Source organism: Artibeus jamaicensis, unplaced genomic scaffold, assembly GCF_021234435.1.
Source record: "Artibeus jamaicensis isolate MK-2021 breed Jamaican fruit bat unplaced genomic scaffold, CSHL_Jam_final scaffold_474, whole genome shotgun sequence".
Lineage (NCBI taxonomy): Eukaryota > Metazoa > Chordata > Mammalia > Chiroptera > Phyllostomidae > Artibeus > Artibeus jamaicensis.
Genome location: NW_026522046.1, coordinates 35,578,913 through 35,584,259, shown reverse-complemented (window position 1 = coordinate 35,584,259; position 5,347 = coordinate 35,578,913). Strand labels below are relative to the sequence as shown.

General features: G+C 41.9%; 1 pseudogene; it reads right to left on the bottom strand.

Moving 5' to 3' along the window:
* Positions 1 to 339: 339 nt before the first annotated feature.
* Positions 340 to 4,726, bottom strand: LOC119056866 (CAP-Gly domain-containing linker protein 3-like; annotated as a pseudogene).
* Between the last annotated feature and the right edge of the window lie 621 nt (positions 4,727 to 5,347).

Genomic DNA, 5,347 nt, shown 5'->3' with positions numbered 1-5,347 from the left:
AGGAATGTTCTACTGTGGAGTATTATGTGGAGAAGGTCACCATTTGAAGTGCTGTGGAAACTGTTATTGAGGACTCTGCTTTGAGGGGTGGAGAACAGAGATTATCCTGAAGGAGCTATACTCAGGGAATCTTCTTCTGGGCAGCCTGGGATTTGTATTTGGGGGTTATCATGGCAGAATATGTTAATAATGGGACCTCTGTGATCAGGGTTGGCTAATGAGGGTCTATATTCTGGATATGTTTTTGAGAATATCTATCTCAGGGTGACATGAGGGCTCCTTATGTCAAGAGATGCTAGAGGGGTCAGTCTCTTTGTGGGGTGTCCAGGGCCTCTAAGATTACATCTCCATCCTCAACATCCAAGGAAGAGACCAGCAGAAAAGCAGTCTGGAGATCAACTTCTCTGATGTGATCTTATGTGTTGGTTTGGACTGTTGGGAGGGTGCGTTGAAGCTGTGTCATTGTCACTTGATGTACTTTTTTGGCTCTGACATTGTCCCCAGAGGCATCACTGGATTTACCAATCCTCTGAATTTGAGATGTTGGTGCACAGTCTCCATGCTTTGGGGACAGGTGAAGTACTGGAACACCAAAGATAGAGCTACTGGGCTTGCCTATGGGCTAGTCTAGCTCCATGTTGTACCAGTAACCTGGGGAAAAATCTGTCTTCCAGTAGAAGCACAAAACCCCTTTCTTTCGGTCTTCTACAAGGATTCGGTCTTTCTCCTCAGCCTTGGCTCCCTCACTCTGCTGCAGGCTGCCCAGAGATGGGAATGATGGGGGCCTTTTATGGCCTTCATTCCCTGTGGCCTTTGCTAGTGGCATGGCAGAAGTCCATCCTGGCAGTGTGAGGTGTGGAGGTGATAGATGAAGCGGGTGCATCTACTGCCTTGGAGATCTTGGACACAGAGGCAAGTGAAGTACTGGACATCATCCTTCTTGATCTTAGGTTTGTCCAGCTGCACACCCACCCACTGGCCACTGGGAACTCTCTGGTCCCACAGAACAGCAGTGTGCAGTCTTATGGCAATCCGGCAGCACACGGTCTCCCTGGTGCAGGCCCAAAGCAATGAGCATGAGATCGACGTGGATGTTTTCATAGTTGGATAGCATGACTTTAGGGAGGCTCAGGAGAGTGGCACAGCCTCCTCTGTTAGTGTTTTTAGATTCTTGGCAAACCAGTGCTTGCTCTGCCTTGATCCTGATGGTCATGTCCATGGTGACTGGGATAACCTTCACTGGCACCTGTATTTTCTGGTTCCATAGAGTCAGATTGGCACAGTGCTGCAGCAAACATTTGTCTCCACCCAGACACAGACAGGAGGCAGTGATGTGCAGGGCTGAGCTGTGGTTGAAGGCATTGCATGTGGATTTCTCCACACACCAGAGAGTGATGTTCAACAGCACGTGCCCGAGCATGAGGTGAGTTACATTGAAATAGGCCACATAGAGCCACTCATTCATGTTGGTCCATTGGCTGTGCAGGATAACATCCGTACTGAGCACCAACACCTGCTGCAGGTGGGCCTTGCTGCACCCTGTCCCCGACTCTCTGGACCCCAGCCTTGCAGGCATAATGGCGCAGTTTCACTTTGGTCAGCCCATTAACATGGCAGTCTCAATGCAGAATCTCATTGCCAATGACAATGATCTTGTGCTGGCTCTGGGGCACCCACTGCCTCATGATGGCAAACAGGTCAGAGAATGGGAGTCTGTGGGTCGCACAGGATCTCCTAGCACACTGCCAGGTCACTAGGGTTTACGAAGATGGAGGCATAGTCCTTGGGGATGGGTTCAGGGGCCGAGGGGCACACAAAAGGCTTCTACTCGTGCTCGTGGGTGAGGCTAAAGCACCTTGGGGACCGGTTGTCAAGTTCATGCTCTTCTTCTTCCTCATGCCACAGAGGTGGGCCGACAGGAGCAGGATCTGTCTTAGTCACGGTCTTCAGTGGCCCAGTGGAGGGGAGGGCTTTCAGGCAAATCCTTGGGCAGGCAGGCTGGAGACCAAAGTAGAGACTTGGGCAGTGAAATAATTGGGTGTTAGCTTCGGGAAAGTGACGGGTGAGGAGACGGAAACAGAGAGGAGGAGTTAGTCATCTCTAACTAATACAAATATCTCCATTTGTGTGTGCTGGAGTGGGTGCGAAAGAAGACTGACCTAATTTACTTTTAACTACAACTAAAAATATTTATATAATTACTCTTGATTTCCAATTATATTTATATATGCTGCTTCAAATCCCATTGACTTCAAATAATTTAACTATATCTATTAATGCACCCTGTCCTATGCAGTTGATGCAAAAACCAACATTTAGATGGCTTCTTCTCTTTGAATCCCATGACAAAGGAGTTAAGGGAGATTTGGATACGCAGTCAGTCTGGGTTCTGGATTTAGAGATAATGGCTAACATCAAGATTTTGCTAAACATTTGTTTCTTTTGAGAGCTGGAAGGTAGAAGCTTCAGGCATTCCTTGATTTGCAAATAAGAGTCGCCCTTTGTGTTTCCCTAGAGTCTGTTGCTGTCCCTACATTTCCCTTTCTTATGAAGACATCAGTAATATTGGATAAGAGCCTAATAATCTCAGTAATTTGATTTTTTGCAAAGACCATATTTTCAACTAAGGCCACATTCACAGGTACTGAGGGTTAAGGCTTCAACATCTTCTATAGGGACACAATTCTAACCATAATAGCTATCTATTGCAACAGATTTTATTTAGTGATTAGTTTCTGTTTCTAAATAAATATAGTGACCAGAGGGGAGCTGGGAGGGGATAATGGGTGAAAGAATGGGAAGGGTCAAGTCAATGCACAGCTATAAAGGACCAGTGGACAAGGACTGAGGAGGGGCATTGAATTTGGAGTGGAGGGCAGGGTAGGGGAAAGCAATGGGGGAAATGGGGACAACTATAATTAAACAACAATACAAATTAAAAATTAAAATAATAATTTTTAATGTTACAGTAGCCTAGGATTTGTTTAAATGAAACCTCCAATCACGTAGTTATATGTTCTAGAGAGATTGGCAGTCCTGTGATGGTCCATTAAAAAGACTCCAAAAAGATTTAATTGCACTGAAATCATATAAGGCGGTATTCCATGATTGGGTACCAGTGAGAAGCATGAATTAAAAAAGCAAATCCATAAAATCAAAAAAGTCCCCAAAACATCTGGCGCTCACTATCAAAGAGCAAGAGGTGAATGTGACATGAAGCAACAAGATTGGAAAGGGGTGGGAAACAAATCACAAGGGGCTAGAATTATACTATTTCTTACACTGAATTTTTCTCCCTAAATCTCAGGATAAGTCATAAATGTCTAGCGTAAAGCAAAAACTCTGGTTTTGAGGTATTGTTCTAGGGGAGGTAAAACTTTATTTTCAGAACTAATAAGGCATTCAGGATACGAGAAACAGAAACTTGGAAAAAATAACCCAGAGGAGTGATCCCAGAATTCTGATTACTGTAATTCTTTCATTGTTAAATCCTAAAAAGTATGGGGATGAGAGGCGAAAAAATTAGTCAGAAACAATCACTTAGTGCCTAAAAAGCTAAGTCCTTTCAATATTCTTATGTTGCAGGGAGACACAATTGCATTGCCAATGGTTCAGGGGTTGAGATCTTTGCGGAGCTGTGCTTTGAAATGAAATGGCAACCAGATAAAGTTCAGCTTTACAGTAGAGACTCAGAAAATCTGGGTTGTTTACTGAGACACATTATTATGCCCTTATTCTAACTATGGCAGGGAGCAAGTTAATTCTTCCCTGAAGGAAAATGAAACTGTCTAGAGCTGTTTCCGTGTTTCATATACAGCATAATATGAAATGAAATAGCCTCAGTACTAACATGAGAAACAAATCAAACACTAAAAACCAAGAGGAAATTGATCTACAGGTGATCCTGAAAATTAAGCCATCATACATGGAATTTAAAACAAACCACATTAGTATATTTAAATATGTTCAACACAATGGGTAGCAAGGTCAAAAATTACACGAGAACCTCAAATCTGCTTTTGCTACCTAACTGCTTTGTGTGACTCTTGCTACTAGGCCAGCGGGGATAAGAGTGAGCATATTGACAAGGATAACTAACCCTAATCAGTAGGTGTGGTTAAGTAACTTCAGTGTAATGCAACAAGGAGTGAGACACTGCAGTTCTTTGGGGCAGTTCTTGGTTTTCCATTGTCCAGTATTATCTATTAAATGAGCAAGTACAACAAGTAAAGCCTGATGAGAATGTGATAACCGGGATATCAGATATAAAGTTCTGAGTCATAGAAGATGATGAGCCACTTTTAACCAGAAGAAATGTCACCAAACAGGAGGTGACACCACAGTGATAGTGAGAGTGGAGAATGTGATTTTTATTATGGTCACAGGACCAGTAGAAACGAGAGAACCTAAGATTTGTCACAAGATAGCTAAGCCTCCTCTTGTAAATTTCCCAGGAATCACAATTAAATGGAATCTTGTTGATGTTGAGCCTAGGTAAAGAATAATAAATGCAGTCTAAGAAGTAGATTGTGCTTTGCGCAATCACTCACCAGAGTTCATTTTACCAGTTGGCATAGCCATCACCCAATTTCACTCACTGTTGACTAGTGAAATTTACAGCTGTCCTGTCCTCTATGCAATTGCTAGGTTTTCCTCTGTGATGTAACATGTACTGCATAGCTTCTCCATGGGAGCAGTCTGAAGTTAGTCTCGGCTGCGAGCACATGTTTTGCTTTAACTAGTATCTTTGGTCTTATCCTCAGAAAATTCCTCCCCAAAACATGTAGGCTCAAGTAATGGGCAATCTGGAATAAAACCACCTCCCAACCTGTTCTAGTGCCCCAAGATAACACAATTAAAAGTAGTGAGAAAGGCGTTACATAAAATAATATCATAAGCCAACATCTCTCAAGAATATAGATAAAAGCATATTTTAAACAAAATAAAACTCAGTAAAATATACTTACACACAAACATATAATACATCACGGACACAATGGATTTACATTCACAATTTAAGAACAGTTTAGTGTTCAGTAACAATGAATGCATATCACTACATACATATAATCATCACAAGAGTTAGAAATATTAAAATTTTTCTTAATATGACTTAAAAAACATTAAGCAAACTCTTCCAAAAGGTTAAAAAAATGACATTTTTCTCCTGAGACTGGAAGCAAAATAAGTTTAGAGTTGAAAACTGGGCTACTAAAATTTTCAGTTTTTGTCCATTAAAATAGAGTACAGTAACAGTGAAAAAACTATTCTATTGCACAACAACATATTTGCATTACACGAGGCTCATGCAAATATTTCTTAGAAATCATTAAAACAATTTAGAATA